At 32.2% G+C, this 18,576-nt stretch overlaps 2 pseudogenes; one reads left to right on the forward strand and one right to left on the reverse strand.

Annotated features, from left to right (window-relative positions):
• Positions 1 to 2,622: 2,622 nt before the first annotated feature.
• On the reverse strand, positions 2,623 to 4,509 carry LOC103829904 (annotated as a pseudogene).
• Positions 4,509 to 18,542, forward strand: LOC108869007 (annotated as a pseudogene).
• The last annotated feature ends 34 nt before the right edge of the window (positions 18,543 to 18,576 follow it).

Here is an 18,576-nt window from a genome sequence, read left to right on the forward strand (position 1 = left end):
AGTTTGGAGAGAACTCGTAGACTTGGACATTTACTAGGTTTGACCTACAACTTTTACCAAACTTAGGTATTTACAGTACAAAATCTAAAGGTGCATTTGCACTGGGGTGACATTATGATCATGGATCTTAAAGACTTATGTGATAGATTATCCGGACTCATGAGTGTATATATCATTTAGATGATTGTTGAAATTTTTCGCTAAATTCTTGATAGGAAATCTGGGAGGAAATTGTCTTTCCCTTTGATATGCTTAACATCAAACTTCTATTGGAAGAACCAGTTTGCCAACCTAAGCAATTGGGCCTACAATGAACCTTTTGTTTGAACTAGAACATCTTCGGGAATGAAGACATCTATTTATTGATATCATGGTTTTTATGGTTTTTGACTATGGTATAAGTCCGATTTTAGAGTTTTTATATTATGTTTCGAGTTTGTTTAAAAGTATTTACAGGTCTAGGTGAATTTTGGAACACTATGGAGATTGTTGAGCTATTTAGAGCATTGAAAGAAGTGATGCTTAAAAGACCAAGTTAAAGTCGATAGTTGGAGAAGGTGTTGATCGACAATCACCTTGGTGTCGGTCAGCAGCCATGGAGATAAAACAAACCGTTATGCTTTAATGATGTTTCAAGAAATTGTATCAGTGACAAGAAGTTTCCAATAATTGCACAAGAATCTGGCCGAGTTTTTACCTATACTATGTTTTCTTAAGCCATTTTTAAGAACACTTAATTTAGTTTTAGAGAGATTTGGAGAGACAAGTCAGGACTCATTCAGAGTCTTCTTTGAACTCCAATTTAATTTCTATCTATGCAATTTATTCAGTTTTTTATTATGTTTCCTAAGATAATGTATGAGTAATCTCCTTGTTATATTTAGAGATTTTTTAGGATTGTAAAGGTTTTCTAATTGATTGAATTGCTAGGGTTATCTATTGAATTTTTCATCAGGACTGTTGTTAATGCTAGTTTATAGAGTAATTAACTAGGATCCAGATCATAATATTTTAGGTAGACACGATAGTGTTATTGATTACCTGAATTAAATCATGCATGAGCTAAATACCTATTCACAAAGAGATTTGGTCTAGAAATTTAGTGAACAAATCGTATATAGAATTAAAGTTTGTCTTAAGTTTATGAATTCACAGAGAGATTTGAAATACTAGGATCTAGACATAGATAGTTTCTGCAGCCAAAACTAATTAACTTTATCATTGTGATTCTGAGTATCGTCCATAATAAACCCTTAACATCTATTGATTGCAGTTCTGAATTGTCTGTTTGATTTTCCTGGATATGGTAGTTCTGAATTTGTAGTGTGATTCAGTTATTATATTTCATTCAAAATTCAAATAAATATAATTTTACTTCTCCAAGTGAAATTATTTGTAAATTTCGATAGAAAATCAAGTCAAACTTCTCGAGAACCTCGGTTTGAACTCTAAGAGAAGAGCCACATATGCATCCCCAGAACCAGCCAGTTCCTTGTGAAATAGTTATTAGGTTTCTTCAAGAGACTATAAAGAAGCTTATTGAAAATAAATAAATAAATAATTAAGTTTATTGAGGCCATACATTAGTCAGTGCGTTTAGTTTACTCACTAGCTTGTGATGGTTTCTTTGAATGCACAGAGAACTTGATTTTTGATGTGGAATTCTGTTTCTTTTAACAAGCATTCTTATTTCTAGGTTTATGATGAACAAGGAATGAAGACAGAAAAATGCATTGTTGGACCGAAACAATTATGTAATATTTTTCTAATCAAACTAAACACCAATGTAAAGAAAACCAAGGAATATTTGATCATTGAAATTACAAACGTATGTTTCATATATAGGACAATGACCATCCCAAATAGCCAACTACTAAATCTCACTCGAAATTTAAATAAGAATACTAGATTCAAGACGAAGAGACTGATGCAGTTAATGAGTGATTGCTAGGGTTGACTACAAGGGAGACATTATTGTTGTGAGGAAGTGTCGGAGGCATCTGTAGCAGTTGTGCAAAAAATTCTAAAGCAAGGGGATGAGTAGAGCTATATTGTACAACCATCATCTCTACTGTCTTTGAGTTTCTCAGCACCAATTCCAAGAACGAAGCCAAGAGTTTGGACTCTGCATTCTCACTAGGGGTGGGCACTTTACCCGATATCCGAAGTGGCACCCGAACCCGATCCGAAAAACCCGAACCGAAATCCGAACCGAAGTAGCAAAATACCCGAACGGATATTGAATAAGGAGAGATTGGATACCCGAACCCGAACGGGTAATACCCGAACCCGAATGGATATCCGAAGATAACCGAACATATGTATAATTAACCTTATATTTCTAGTTTATATCTCTCATTTTATATAAAATATTTATATTGATACTACACATACTTTAAGTTCATATGATATACATACAATTACGAAAAAAAATGATTTGCTATTCACTTAAAATGCATGTCAAATTTTTTATTTCAAAAATTAACAAAAAGATACATCCAATTTTTTTTAAAAATAACTAAATTAGTGTCTTTTTAGTTTTAAAATGTTATGTCCAAATCTATTAACCATTCAATCTATTAGAAATAAAAATTAGTTAACTGAAAGTTATATTTTTAAATACAAGAAACTTGAGAAATGAAAATTTTAATTTTTTTTTCAAAATCTAAATATCCGAACCCCATCCGAAATAACCGAATCCGAACTAAAAATACCCGAACCCGACCCGAAGTACAAAAATACCCGAACGGGTTCTACACCTCTATACCGAAATACCCGAAAATCCGAAATACCCGACCCGAACCCGAACGGGTACCCGAACGCCCACCCCTAATTCTCACAACGCACCATCGAACCGATTCCCACTGAGGTAGGGATGTTCTGAATATATTCTGATCTCCAGCATTGATCCAGATTCAAACCTTGTAGACTCAAATAGTGGTCATCAAGACCGTGATCCTGTATAGAACACAGAAAAATTATCCCAGAGAAAACGAAATATCAGTCCTATATAGATTAGTTCATTAAAAAAGTAAATGGCATGGTGCTTGCAATGGTCCTACTCAGTTAGTATTAGTTTGCATGATCTTATTAACATACAAAAAAATGAAAAGAGGTTTCTAGTAAAATACATCTATGTTGCCCCGGCACGTTGCCTGTGCTATTAGCTTCTTCAGCATAGGTGAATTTTGTAGTAACCTTGTTATACCCGGAATAGCAGATCGAACAAACATTGTTTCAACAATCAAAGTTTGGACGTTGAACGTTGGGAAAAGAATACCTCGTAGCTCGGCCAGAGATAGAATCTAGCAATACGATGATGATACAAGTCAGACATGATCAAAAATATAAATCTCTACAGAATTTAAAAAAAAAAACCATAATACGTACGAACTGTATTTTGTTACAAATTAGTTAACAAGTTGATGTTTTCAACGTGTGCGATGGTGCGCTTAGATATGCATTTGGGTTTTTAGGTTTGTAAATAATAAAACCTTAATACGTCAAACAAACAGTTTTAGCCCTTAAATAGACAATACAAGAATGAAAAACATATAATACCTGAAGAAGGGTACTCCCAAAAGTAAGCCTCTCTACATTTTCAGCTGTTCTAGCATCTTTAGCACCATGATTTGAACAAAATCAGCCACCGGGAGAAAATTTTCATGGATGCAAATTTCAAGACTAGCTTCGATCACAGAGGAGACATCAACTAAAGTACATTGTTCCTCAGAGATTGTTAATTTCAAGTAATGGATCTGCGGCGCTATAATCTCAACATATGAACTTTGGAAACTAAACCTAATCTCAAATCTCCTTAGGCTCAGTGATTTACTCAGATCAAGACGCCGAGGTAAACCACGACAGTAAATCAATTCCAAGGTTTCAAGAATTGGACAGCCAGAGAGAATATTAGCAATGGGTTCCCCATAAGAGAAAATGCATGAACTCAGTGTCAAGCTTCTTAGGGATTTCCAAGACACTGTTGTGCATATCACAAAAGCAAGACTCACGGAGAGTTGCTCCAAGGAGGAACTAAGAAAGAAGAAATTTGGACATCTATAATTAAGGAAGGACACAGACAGTTTATTCACGCTGCGGGACATAGCCAGCTTGATCCAGCTATTAATCTCGCCTGAAGTGACATAATAGGCGGTAGCAAGACGAAAGCTGGTGATTTTGAGAGCCCTGTAAGATTTTAGGGTTTGGGTTATCACACGAGCCGTGGTTTCCACGCCATGGAAGGAGAGACAAGGTGTCTCGCACCATGCATGCCTCCATCGTCTCGACAAGATGGAAGTTTTTACGGCGAGAATAGTGGGAATAAAGGAGAAAATATGGTGGAGGATGTCATCCGGCATAGAGCTGATGAAATCTCCACTGTCCTCTATTGATGAAGTCTCCTCTCCTTTCAGCATATCCGAGTAATAGTTTTCGTTTTCTAAGTCTTTCAAGTTAATCGATGATGATTCCACTCTCCCTACCTTGACCCCGATCTCCGAAACACAATCTCCCTAAGCACGGCTAAAACACAGTAAAACAAATCAATTTATTATTCAATAATTTTTTTTTATAAAATAGTCTCCCTACCATTTAGGAAAACTAGATATATATTTCTAAAATATATTTTAAACATAAATTAAAATCTCTGTTTTACTAATTTTATTCTAATAACTGACTGGCTTTAAAGAAAAACTAAATGAGCTACTATATACCTAATTTTTTTAATATTCATGTTTGCTTCATCTAATTTCTATACCTAAATTTTAAAATATTAATGTTATTTTTTAATAAAAATTATTGAATTATATTTAAAATTTAAATCAGTATTGACAATTAATGTATTTTACAAATTTGGTTTCATCTTTTTATTTATTGGGTGTAAATTTTGATCAAATTCTCCTCTCTAATAATAATCAAATTATCATTAGCCAGTTAGGATTTGAAACCAAACATTTATTGTAATTATGAATTGAAAAGAATATCAGTAGCGTCAAAAGAATCAGAATCTTGCACAAAAAACCTGAACCGAACCGAACTAAAATATGTCTAAACCATTTGGTTAAATATTTTATTAACCCGAATGGTTTCGTTTAATTTGGTTTTAAGCCGAACCAAACCGACAAAACCGAATTGTTTTTTTTTTAATTAGATTATCAAAATATACTAACAATATTAATATTTAAAATATTTAATCATTTAAAGTAAACAACTAAACATAGTTTTATACATTTTACTTATAATGAAAACAAGATTCACAAATAAAAATAAAACATGAATAAGAATCTCATACATTAACATCAAAAAAAAAAATTACCTATGATATTTATATTAAGTTTGAAAGTAATAATATAAAATTACTGGCCTACATCTTCTACATTTTATTTTGATGTTTGACTTTACGTTTAAATATGAAGAAAATAATAATTTAGTGTCAAATGATGATTTATTTATGTTTTATAAATTATATTTTATAACCGAACTTGAACAAAACTAAAAATTTAACTCGAATAAACTGAATAGACACAAGCACAAAAAAAAAAAAACCAAACTAAAACCGAACCAAACACAAACCAAACCGAATACAAACCAAACTAATTTTAATGTTTATACCAAAGTAAACCGAACCAAATTTAAACCAAACCCAAATTTAAACCGAAATACCCACCCCTATTAGAGTCATGCACAGATCTTTAAAAACTCTGACATCTTAGAAACACCTAAAATAATAATAGCAGATAAAGATTCTATATCATCAACAATTTAGCTTTTAGAACTCTGACAAAGAACAAAAAGAATGAATTAGATTTATTTTTGTATTCTTGTACACAAACAAATCAATCAAAAGATATAAACATACGATGCATCATTAGATTTAAAGAAAAACTGTTATTTGTTTTGCATACCAAGACCTATTATTGAATATTAAAATTTAAAAATCATGTCACAAAATAACACAATATAAAATTAAATGTCATTTATTCTGTGTGGAGAATATAATATAATATAATTTTTGATGGTTATGATAAGAATGAAGAATAGAGAAGAGATTATTGTGTGGACTGTGGATTCATATCCGTTTTATTGTGTTCGGTAAATAACTAAATAGACTTAGATCATGTGCAATGGGGCTGTTGAATTTTTAATTCAATAGTTGAACTCCCATAATGAACCTGTTGAAAAAATTAAAATACTTATGTAGATTCAACTGAGTTGAAACTTTTCAACATGTTGAAACACAAAAAATGAGACCCACAAGTAACATATGTCAATGAGAAAGAAGAGAGAAAATGATATTTTTGATATTTTTTATCCTCATAATTGTTTGAGATTTTTTTTAAATAGATTGATTTAATTTATTTTATTTTATATAAAAAATTTTATTTTTCATATTCTACAACTAGAAACTTGTTTTGTTTAATTTGGTTAAAAATATTTTTAATACATAATTCTACTACTTTTTAGTAAACTAGTTTAATTTTTATTACATGAAAAAATATAAAACAAGAAAAAAATTATTTTAAAAGTTAATTATTTTAATTTGATTTTTTATAAAAAAATATTGCTGTTAATATTTAGATATTTTTTTATAAAATTTAATATGTAGATATATATGTATACAAAATAAAATTGTGAGGTAAGTAGTTGAATTTATAAACAAAACTATTGTAAAAGTTAAAAATGAATTGTGTGTTGAAAAATGAGGTAGAAAAAAGAGAAGATGATGTGGATGGTTAAAATAAGAATTGAGAGTGTTAAAATTTACAAAAATTGAGAGTGTTAGAATTTACAAAACCATTGTACATGGTCTTAGCTCTTAGGTGAGGTAAAATAACTTGTTCACTTTTTCGTTTAAAAGAAATAATCTTTTTTTTTGGCAAATAAAAAGAAATAATCTAAATAAATGAAAATAAATGAAAATAGGAGGGTCAATTTAGAATTTTGTTGACCCTTGTGGTCCATTCAGAATCTGTTCCTATTGTTTTCTATTGGTCGTAGAGAGAGAACTGTTATAAAAAGAACAGAGAGAACCCTAATACACAATTTTGACAAACATTGTTTATTATGGCGGATAGCGGAGAAAGAAACCGTAGCCAAAGAAAACTGAAACTAGAGACTTCATCGACAGGGGACAGTGGAGACTTCATCAGCTCTATGCCAGATGAGATACTCCACCATATTATCTCATTTAATACCACCAAACTTGCAGTAAAAACTTCAGTCTTGTCCAGACGATGGAGGCATGTATGGTGCGAGACATCTTGTCTCTCCTTTCGTGGCCTGGAATCTACGGCTCGAGGGATAAACCAAACCCTAATATCCTACAGGTCTCTGAAACTCACAAGTTTTCGTCTTGATAACGCCTATTATGCCACTGCTGCCCGCGAGATTAACCCATGTTTCTCAAGAAAATGTGTGTCAAGAGAGATGTAAGTAAACCAAATAAACTATGTTTTTTTCGGTTTCACGATATAAACTTGTTAGAATATAAATTTAACACGTGGCAGGTGACACCCCTTTCACCAATGTGGGTCCGCCTCTGTAGCTGGATCAAGTTCGCCCGTGTCCTTCCTTAGTTATACTCAGTGCCGGCCCTTGCACGAAGCTGACGAAACAACCGCTTGCGGCCGTAAAATTTATATATTAAATCCGGCCACATGTTACAGATGTTTTCTGTAGTCCAGTGGTAAACTCATGTTCACATAATCAAAAGATCTTGGGTTCGACAACCAACAGCCATGATTCCACTTTCTACTTGTTCTTTCTATTTTTTTCTATTTAAAAAAGTGGCCACAATTTTTTTTTTTGCATCCAGCTTTTCAAATTCTTGGACCGGCTCTGATTATACTTGTCCACATTTGTTCTTTTTTAGTTCCTCCTTGGAGCAACTCGACTTGAAATTTGCTTTGATTCCCATATGCACAACAGTGTCTTGGAAAATCCTAAGAAACTTGACACTGAGTTCATGCAATTTCTCCTATGATGAATCTATTGCTAGGATTTCAAAAAAAAGAAAAAAAAAGAATCCACTGCTAATATTCTCTCTGGCTGTCCAATTCTTGAAACCTTGGAATTGATTTACTGTCATGGTTTACCTCCCCGTCTTGATCTGAGTAAGTCACTAAACCTGAGGAGATTGGAAATTAAGTGGACTTGCCAAAGTTCATATCCAGTGGAGATTATAGCGCCGCATATCCATTATTTGAAATTGTCAACCTATAAGGAACCATGTACTTTAGTCTATGTCTCCTCTGTGACTAGGCATGGACACGGATCGGATATCCAGATTTTTGAAGGTATTTGTGATTTGTTTTGTATGCCACGGATATCTAATTTTTTAATTTGCTTTGCTTCGAAAAAAATACGGATATTTGGAAAAACGGATATCCGAAAAATAAATAGATATTTGCGGATATTTACGAATATTTATGGATATCTCATATGTTTTGATTAATGCAAATAATCTTAAAAATTTGATACAAATTTGTTTCATAAAATATATATTTTTTCCATGATATATAAGATAAAAAATTAAAAGAAATAGTGAATCTACATATTTTATAAATTTTTTAAACTTAGTTAACAATTATAATAAGAAAAAACTTAAGAAAAAAATATAATTATCATAAATTTATTCATTTCCTTTTATGTAATGTGAATAGAATTTGTCAAATCATATGTTAGAATAACAATTATATAATTTTATACATTTAAAACTTTAAATATAATCAAGATATATATATTTATATATTACCGGATCGGATCGGATATCTGCTTCCCAAAATTTTAATATTTGTGATTTGCTTCGATTTTAACGGATATTGAATTTTAGTATTTGTTTTGCTTCAAAGGTTTATGGATATCCAGAATTTTCGAATTGAATCAAAACGAATAACAAATCGAATCAAATTTAACGGATAAAATGTGCAGCCCTATCCGTGACCGACGCTAGCCTTCAAATTTTCTTCAACAATATTTTTTCTCGGTGGCTGAATTTGTTCAAATCATGGTGCTAAAGATGCTTTGATGATTAATTTTTCACTATTTATACAGTTCGAAGCCAAATGCATATAAGCACATGTTATAAGAAAAAATCAATCGTTTTTTCCACTATATTTATACAGTTCTTCTTAAGTTTTTTTGAACAGTAGATATTTATTTTTTGATCATGTCTGACTTTTATCATCGTTTTGCTAGATGCTATCTCTTGCCCAACTCTGTGGTCGTCCTTTCCCAATGCTTAGGGTCCAAACTTTGATTGTTAAAACAATGGCTGTCCGATCTGCTATTCCGGGTATAACAAGGTTACTACAAAATTCACCTGTACTAAAGAAGCTAATAGCACGGGCAACTTGCAGCGGCACCATCAAAGTATTTTACTAGAAACCTCTTTTCATTTTCTTGTATGTTAAATTGTTAATAAGATCATGCAAACTAATGTTAACTGAGTGGGCCATTGCAAGAACTATCCCATTTACGTTTTTACTATATGTATAGGACTGATATTTTGTAAGAAAGAAAAAGAAATTTGTGGAGTTACGTTTTAGTTTTCTCGTTGACTCAAATAGTAGTCAAGATCTTGATCCTGTATAGAACAAAGAAAATCAAGATTTTGGCTACTATTTGAGTCAACCAGGTTTGAATCCGGATCAATGCTGGAGATCAGAATATATTCAGAACTTTCCTACCTCAAAGGGAAAATCTATCCTATGGTGCGTTGTGAGAATGCAGCATCCAAACTCTTCACTTCGCTCATGGAAGTGGGGCTGAGAAACTCAAAGACACTAGAGATGATGGTTGTACAATTTAAATCTACTCCCCTTGCTTTAGAATGTTTTGCACAACTGCTTCAGATGCCTCCAACACTTCCTCAGAACAATAATGTATCTATTGTACTCAACCCAAGCAATTACTCATTAATTGCATCAGTGTCTTTGATTTGAATCTAGTATTCTTATTTAAATTTCAAGTGAAATTTAGTAGTTGGTTATTTAGGATGTTCTTTGTCCTATTATGAAACATGCGTCTGTAATTTCAATGATCAAATATTTCTTGGTTTTCTTTGAATTTGTGTTAGTTTAATTAGAATATTTACATAATAGTTTCGGTCCGGTTTCTATCTTTTTTTTTGGTAAAATGTTAAATTTATACCATTTTTAATTTTAAATTTTCGCGAACAACTTATTGTGCAGAAAGAAAATAAAGGAAATTACAACAACCGAACTCAAGGAGGCCTGATATAGGAAAAATAAAGGGGTTTTTGCCAAAACTAACCCACAACTTGATTTTAATTCCAAACCTATACCCAAACTTGAATCAAATGCAAAACTAACCTAAAAGCCTAGTGAAATTACAGCTCAGCCCCTTGTGACCAAACAAAAAAACAGAAGCCATTTTTACGAATATAGCCCCAGTAAATCGTCTGAGTCGTCTGAGATGTTGGAAGTCGTCTGGACGACTGAAGTGTAAGTCGTCTGGTACCAGTTTATTTTAAAAATAATTTATAAATCTTGTAAAAAATATTTTGATGCGTAAAAAATAAAAATCAAGTAATTATAAACATTTTTAACTGATATAAATTAAGATATGATAAAATTGATTTGTTTTGAAGATATATGAGTGGAAGTAGTGAATCATGAAATACTTTGGTTTAGGAGTTTGGCAAACATATGTTGTAGTATTGTATGTATTGTTAGGGTTAGATTTTGGAAAACTAAAATGTTTTTTTCAAAAATTAGTTTTCACCTATATGTGTTTATTTCTGTGTATAGTAAACACTTTTCAAGTTTGATTTGGTTTTATGAAGTGTTTAATTAGATAATTAAGATTAGGGGTTATGTTTAGGGTGTGGACGACTTATATTTCAGTCGTCTGTTGAATAATTTACCCGGACGACATATATTTCAGTCGTCCAGACGACTTACTTGTAAGTCGTCCAGACGACTTACTTGTAAGTCGTCTGGAAAGTCTTCTATTTTAGTTTCCCGCTAAAAATATTTAATTTCCCGCTAAAAATATTAAACTCTTCTGGACGACTTACATGTAAGTCGTCTGTTTTAATTTCTTCACCAGACGACTGAAATGTAAGTCGTCCAGGAAGTCGTCTGAGTCAAAAATATTTAATCTAATTGGATTTTTTGTCTCCATATATAAAGAAAAATTTACACATTCTCTCTCCTCTCAAATGGCTGCAACAAAAATGTAATGTTCATCATTCTAAAACTCTCCAACCTCTCTCTAATCTCTTTGACTTGAAAACACCAAACTTTATATGAATTTTTCAGTTTTGTCTCATGTATTTCTTACTAATCTATCTCTTTTGCAGGTTTTTAATCAAATGGTACTCAACTTCCACTAATTTAGAGGTAGATCTATTAATTTTAGATATGTATTTTTGTGTGTTCTATAAATGTAGATTTATCTAATCTTCCACTCATTTTCTCTATTTTTAAGTCATTTGAACGTTTTTGAATATGCAGGTTTTTCAGATCTGGATTTGATGTGCAGGTTTTTCAAATCTGGAAGACTTCTGGGACGACTTACCTGTTAGTCGTCTGGAAGTCGTCTGGAAGTCGTCTGGACTTCTTGGAAGTCTTCTGATAAAGTCGTATGGACTTCCAGGAAGTCGTCTGGACTTCCAGGAAGTCGTCTGGATTTTTCTGAGCGTTTTGGTAAGTTCTTATGTCTGATTTTTCTTCATTTGGTAACTTCTTGTTGTATAAAGTTCTTACTTTTTTCCCAAACTAAAACTCTCCAAACCCACTCTAATCTCTTTGACTTGAAAACACCAAATTTTATATGAATTTTTCAATTTTGTCTCATGTCTTTGTTACTAATCTATTTTTTTTTTGCAGGTTTTTAATTATTTGGTACTCATTTTCCACTAATTTAAAGGTAGATCTATTATTTTTAGATATGTATTTTTGTGTGTTCTGTAAAGGTAGATTTATCTAATCTTCCACTCATTTTTTCTGTTTTTAAGCCATTTGAACGTTTTTGAATATGCAGGTTTTTCAGATCTGGATTTAATATGCAGGTTTTTCAGATCTGGAAGACTTCTGGGACGACTTACTTGTTAGTCGTCTGGAAGTCATCTGGAAGTCGTCTGGAAGTCGTCTGGACTTCCTAAAAGTCGTCTGGACTTCCTGTAAAGTCGTCTGGAAGTCGTCCGAACTTCCTAAAAGTCTTCTGGCAAAGTCGTCTGAACATCCTGGAAGTCGTCTGGACTTCTTAGAAGTCGTCTGGACTTCTTAGAAGTCGTCTGGACTTCTTAAAAGTTGTCTGGTCTTGTCTACTCAAGTGGAATCCAAGCTTGTCTTTGTAGATGAATGATCTATAATTGTTTTGTTTGTGGTCTGTTTTATGAATTGCATGTATACTCTTTTAGTTGTGAATTTTTTGTAAAATCAGTAATAATGTTTTCCAAGATGTATTAAATGTGCTAACAATGTGTTTACACATTTACAAATCAATGAAATAATAGACTTCAGTAGCATTTTTCTTATCTTTGGATCTCTCATATGCAATAATAAACTCCAATGGCCTTTTTCTCATCTTAATAAACAAGAATGTTGGTAAGAGATGGAAACAAACAATAGTAACTAGTCAAAGCATATCATATTTTTTATAAGTTTGCATTGAAAAACTTAGTCAAATTTAGTAAAACTAAGGGAGAGAACATATTTTGTAAATATGAGTTTTACATATCTTGAAGTTACTTATCACTCTTAAAAATACAAGTTATTCAAAAACTAACGTAGAAGACTTAAAAACTAGTGGAGAAGACGCGGACGACTTCAATCTAAGTTGTCTAGACGACTAAACTATATGTCGTCTGGTCAACGCAGAGGTTATTTTTGCAATTGACTTTGAAATCTGTTATTTCGGACGACTGAAAGTTAAGTCGTCTACTATTGTTTGGTTAAAAAAAAACTCCAAAAAAGCTAGACGACTTACATTTCAGTCGTCAGAGGTTAGTTTTGCATTTGACTGGATTATTTCAGAAGTTTGACTTTTTGGACGACTTACATTTCAGTCGTCTAGTGAAAATTAAAATAATAATATTTTTTTAAAAGTAGACGACTTACAGTTAAGTCGTCATAGGTTAGTTTTGCAATTGAAAAAAAAAACTTCAAGATTTAATTATATACAGACGACTTATAATTCAGTCGTCCACGAGACGACTGAAATGTAAGTCGTCCAGAATTTACGAGGTTTGACCAGAATCTCGGAAAAAAATCCTGGACGACTTACAATTAAGTCGTCTGGTGGACGACTGAATTATAAGTCGTCTGTGTATAATTAAATCTTGAAGTTTTTTTTTTCAATTGCAAAACTAACCTATGACTACTTAATTGTAAGTCGTTTACTTTAAAAAAAAATATTATTATTTTAATTTTCGCCAGACGACTGAAATGTAAGTCGTCTGGGGAAGTCAAACTTCTGAAATTATCCAGTCAAATACAAAACTAACCTATGACGACTGAAATGTAAGTCGTCTAGGTTCTTTGGAATTTTTTTTGAAACCAAACAATAGTAGACGACTTAACTTTCAGTCGTCTCAGGTTACAGATTTCAAAGTCAATTGCAAAAATAACCTCTGCGTTGACCAGACGACTTCCAAGTAAGTCGTCTACAGCCAGACGACTGAAAGGTAAGTCGTCTACAGCCAGACGACTTCCCAAGTAAGTCGTCTGACGAACAGATCTGGAAAAAAACTCGATGTCATACCTTAAATTGGTGAGATAAGTTCCTTAGCATACATAAGGCTTCTCCAAGCACACAGAATCACAAACGGAAGTCACCCACCCATAATCGTTAGCTTCTATGACTCTATGAACCATAAAAATTTTAGAATCAAAATCTTGGGTTTTTTTAGCTCATTGTGGAGAGAAAGTGAGAGATATGTTGTGTTTAGTTCACAAGAATGGAAAAAGAAGAAGGGTAAATCGATTTTAGGAGCATTAAGAGCTTCAAATTGGTTGTTCATGGTGGTTGTGGTATTGATGACAATGGCAATCTTGTAATTACTTGAAGATGATGAGGGTGAGAGAGTAAAGATGTCATTTTCGAAAAAAAAAAAAAAAATTGATGGCATTTTCGTAAATTATATGAACTTGTGGGGTGAATAGGGCAAAACCAATTTTCAAAAAAAAAGGAGGTTAGTTTTGTGTTTGACTTTAAGTTGTAAGTCAATTTTGCAAAAATCCCAAAAATAAAACTGCAGCAGGGACAGAGAAGTCTTGAGAGGGAAAGGAGAGGAGGCGATCACGGATGAGGCGATCGAGAGCAAGACGAAGACCCGATGGCAGGCGTGGAGACAGAGGTGAAGATCCTAGCGTTTCGTTCCCTCCAAATAAGGTAGATGGCAGATTGCAGGATGAGCTTGTTCACGGAAGAAGCTTTAGGATCAAGGCGGTTGCGGGAAAGCAGAGCAGCTGCTGAATGAACATCAAGCGGTGGGGCAGGGATAAAAGGCAGTAAAATGCATCCATATACTGTAGTTTTCTCTCTTCATTCCGTGTTCATTATATACTTAGAAATAGAAGTGCTTGTTAAAAGAAACCGAAAGTAAATCCATTTCACAAATCAAGTTATCTGTGCACTCAAAGAAACCATATCAAGCTAGAAAGTAACTAAACGCACTCACTAATGCATGGCTTCAATAAGCTTATTTATTTGTTTATTTTCAATAAGCTTATTTATAGCTTCCATAACCACTTTTTACCATTATCATCCTCTTGAAGAAACCTTATAACTGTGTCATAAGAACTGGCCGGTTCTTGGGATGCTTCTGCGGCTCTGCACTTGGCGTTCCATCGATCGGAGGTTCTCGAGAACTTTGACTTGATGTTCCATCGGAATTTATAAATAATTTCACTTACAGAAATTAAACTATATGTATTTGAATTTTGAGTGAAATATAATAGCTGAATCATCCTTCGAATAAATAATCTTTTTAGAGTATATCTTAATAGTTAAGTTTGTAGACTCTATTTCGGTTGTTGCAAAATAGTAACATTGCTTGTATTAAGAGATTCAAAAATCGCGTAGTAGATCCGTCCCACATTATAAAAGATTAATATATTAAGTTCAAAAATTTAAAGTTTGACTCCGTGTATTCGTCTATTTCTTTAACAAATTTCAAAATAATGTTCTATTTCTGTATTATCGTTTCAATCCATTTGTTTAATTTTTAATACGGGTTTCATTGTCCTACAAATATAAAAGGCCTTTAACGAGCTTTTCAAAGTTCAGATATATACCCCAAATCGTATATGATTGTTCTAACTTTACTGTGACCTTAATTTTAACTTTGACTTTGGTATTACCAATACTAACGAGATAGTTCACAAAATACCGTTTTCAGTATTGAAAGTTATCGTTAATTCCCTATGAAACACCTCACGGCTAACGGATGTGGATTTTATAGAAACTCCGTTACTTTCACAGATTAATAATGCCCACAGACAACGTATGATCTTTCTATAACAGTGTGAGTTGTACAAAAGCGACACTACATTCAGTTAACAGATATTTCAATATATGTATATAAAGATACATCAATTAGCAAGCAATAATCAACTTGTATATTGGATTATAATCTGTTTGTTCAAACCTAACTTCTTGCTTCTTGTCTTTATATACGTATAGACGAAATGTTGTATTAGTACAACTAGAAAGTATGATTTTCGTAAAAATATTTCTGTAAATATACAAGCGAGAAACATCATACACAAACTTAATTTTCCTTTTAACATTTGTCAAATCTTATTTAAACACCACAAATGTTGAATAGTAATCAGAACACAAATGATTGTGATTTCATTAGAAGAAAACCCACTACCATATTCAAACACATAATCTTATTATATATGCGGGTTAATTTTAAACAACTCCCACATTTTCGCCAGTCCTAATCTCCACATTTTCGCCAGTCCTAAATGGAGGCTCTTACAGATCCAGTGCTGCCGGCTTCTGTCCCCTTAGTTCGTTTCTAGGGTTTAGGTTCTGTAGTTTTTGTGTCGTTCACTTGTTAAGTTAAGGTGTTTCGGATTTGTTAGATGAGCTATCGTCGGAGGACGATGGAAGCTATCCGGAGTAAAGGTTGATGGTTGAGCGAAGCCTCCTTCTTGGTCCTTGTAATGAACTCTGGCGGATGAGATCTCGGTCACGATTGATTCTCTCCGAGATTAGACGGTCCTGGGAGGGTTGGCGGTCGCGGTGAAGTTGGTAAGGAGTCTACGAGCTCCGGTGTGGCGCGGTGAATCGATGGGTGATTCTCCGGCGGTAGTTGAGACGGAGATGAGGGTGCGGATCGCGAGAAGGCGGCCGACATCAGTCTCTCTCTCTTGGGTCTATGGGTTGCGATGTTTGGATTTTGGGCCTTCGAGCCCGTTTAATGCATTTGGGCTTCGGCTTTTTCGTTTGGAGCCCAATGTTTTTTGTGGTTTGTTGTTGTTGGGTACTTTGGCTTTGGGCCCCAATATTAATATAACAAAACTTGATGGAAAAAAAAAAAAAAATCTCCTCGCTCTGGTCATGTGCCGAGGGGTGCACTGATTGAGAAACTACAGGTACGGATTGGTGTACATTGTCCTACCTTTTCATTTGGTTTTATGTACATTGTCCTACCATTAACAGAGTTTCCAAAAAAAAAAAAAAAGTCCTACCATTAACATATATATGTTTATATATTTTTTTTTAAGTTCAAAAAAATATCTATATATGTTAATGGATATCCACAGTATTTAAACATATGAGTTGACGTCTCATGTCTCCTCCCCCACATCAACTTTTACCGTTCCTACGCCTCCAGTATAGAGTTATAACCCCTATTCGAACCGAAGCTATGTTTATTAAATATACTTATATCTGCCCCACTTTCATTTTAACTAGTCACTAGATATTGACCCGCCCTCTCGAGGGCGGGTACATGTTTTGTTTTTAAATTTTTTGTCTAATATAATTTATATGGTTGTGTGTTTGTAGAATCATATTTTTGTATGATATGAATTTAATAGAATAGATAATTTTTGTAAGTATATTAAATAAATCAAGTTCCATATGTATTTGTGTATTTCCTTATATTATATATGTATTTTTTTTGTAATCATATTTGTGTTTTTATCTGTGATCATATATTCATATTATAGACTACATGTAGGGATAAGAGTTCAGGTTCGATTCCGACTATTCAGATATTGGTCTTTAGATGAGAGATTAAAACCTATTTGGATATTTATAAATTTTAGTTCGGATTCAGTTTGGATCATTACGGGTTCAGTTCAAATATGGATATTCATTTAAATTATGTAAAAATATTAAAATACAAATATACCATAAATTCTATTAATTGTGCGACTGGTTTTTCCGCTACCACCCGCAAACGCTGCTTTTGCGGTTGGTAGCGGTTGTCGGCGATTTGCAACAATCACTCAAATCGCTCTAAACCGCTTCAACCCGCTCCGAATCTCATAAATTCAAAAGCTGGCTCCAGCTACCGTTTGCGGTTGCAGGCTGTTGCGGGAGGATAATTTTTTTTCTTTTTTTTAAATCAATATATATACAAAAGTAAAAATGTTTAATAAAAAATTTAAAATTGAAATTATAAAAATATTAAAATATATCTATTATATTTTAATTAATATTATAAAATTTTATAATAAAAACAATTTCAATAAATTTTCAAAAATTTATGGGTGAAAGTAAAAATATTTAATAAAAAATATTAATTAAAATAAAGAATCCGAGTAATAGTTGGGATTATGTTAGGAAAAATGAAATACATGAACATCATCGAAAAAATTGTTGGGTTTTGAACAGTAAAAATAATGGTGGTTACATAACAAAAATAAGATATATGGATACAGTTACAAAAAGTGGTGTATTATAAGTGGAGGGTTACATAATATATATATATTTCATTGCAGTTATAATAAAAAAAGTATGTATTATTAAAATTTAAGTTGGACATAACTTTTTATCAATGGGTCACACTGCTGTTTTAATAGAATAGATATAACATTTAATAAATATTTTTGATCGAATAACCTATTTTAATCCCGTTAAACTAAATGATTTTATATGAATGTTTATTTCTATTAAAACCGTTAAAACCTATTTTAACATCTTGCTCTTTGTTAATTGATAAACTTAATGTCTATATAAAATATTTAAAATTTGAATAAATTAATGTCTAGTTGAATAAATCCTAATTTTTAGGTGAGATGTAAGTTATAATTAGTTAAAATAATTAAATATACCAAATTTTATTATAACTAAATATTATATTTTAATAGTCGGTGAAAATAGTATATATTTTCTTTTGTAATATTAAAGGTGAGAAAATGACACTATAATAAGTGTTTTTATTTTGTATTTCTTAACAAATATAAAGTGTCTGTGATATAAAAATTAAATTTTATACTTTTTAACTGAGATTGTAAGGAATAATTAGCATACAATTATAGAAAGATATGTCAATAATGTAACTGTATACATAATTATATAAAATAATGTGTTCTATTAATAAAATAAAAGGTTAAAATTCTAAAAAGAAAAAGGTTCAGATTA

Source organism: Brassica rapa, chromosome A07 (genome assembly GCF_000309985.2).
Source record: "Brassica rapa cultivar Chiifu-401-42 chromosome A07, CAAS_Brap_v3.01, whole genome shotgun sequence".
NCBI lineage: Eukaryota > Viridiplantae > Streptophyta > Magnoliopsida > Brassicales > Brassicaceae > Brassica > Brassica rapa.